This window comes from Eriocheir sinensis, chromosome 1, assembly GCF_024679095.1.
Source record: "Eriocheir sinensis breed Jianghai 21 chromosome 1, ASM2467909v1, whole genome shotgun sequence".
Taxonomy (NCBI): domain Eukaryota; kingdom Metazoa; phylum Arthropoda; class Malacostraca; order Decapoda; family Varunidae; genus Eriocheir; species Eriocheir sinensis.
In genome coordinates, this window is record NC_066509.1 from 9,075,430 (window position 1) to 9,075,872 (window position 443).

The window sequence follows — 443 nt, forward strand, 5'->3', positions numbered from 1 at the left end:
ATAAGAGATATGAACCAGTGACAAATGCAGTGGCTATGAGAAAGAAAGAAAGGATACAAGATTGAGTTATGAGAAAGAAAGAAAGGATACAGGATTGAGTTATGAGAAAGAAAGAAAGGATACAAGATTGAGTTATGAGAAAGAAAGAAAATATAAAAGATTGAGTTATGAGAAAGAAAGAAAATGAGACAAGATTAAGTTAAGAGAAAGAAAGAAATGATACAGGATTGAGTTATGAGAAAGAAAGAAAATGAGACAAGATTGAATTATGAGAAAGAAAGAAAATGAGACAAGATTGAGTTTTGTGCCGTGAAAGGTTATAGAAAGAGAGAGAAAGAACAATGACGGAACATCTGATTGGAGGATAGAATTACGTAGAAAAGAAATAAAACTTGATAAAATGTTGAAAAAATGTGAAACGATGTAGTGCTTATAAGGAGACG

At 31.2% G+C, this 443-nt stretch overlaps 1 protein-coding gene across 3 annotated transcripts in view; it reads left to right on the forward strand.

Moving 5' to 3' along the window:
- Positions 1-185, forward strand: part of LOC126987108 (plexin-B-like) — a 224,008-nt gene extending 223,823 nt beyond the window's left edge. For all 3 annotated transcript variants that reach the window (XM_050843929.1, XM_050843982.1, XM_050843844.1), the window contains one exon: positions 1-185. This exon is cut by the window's left edge and continues 1,794 nt beyond it. The gene's annotated coding sequence lies outside the window, so the exon portion shown is untranslated.
- Positions 186-443: the final 258 nt, after the last annotated feature.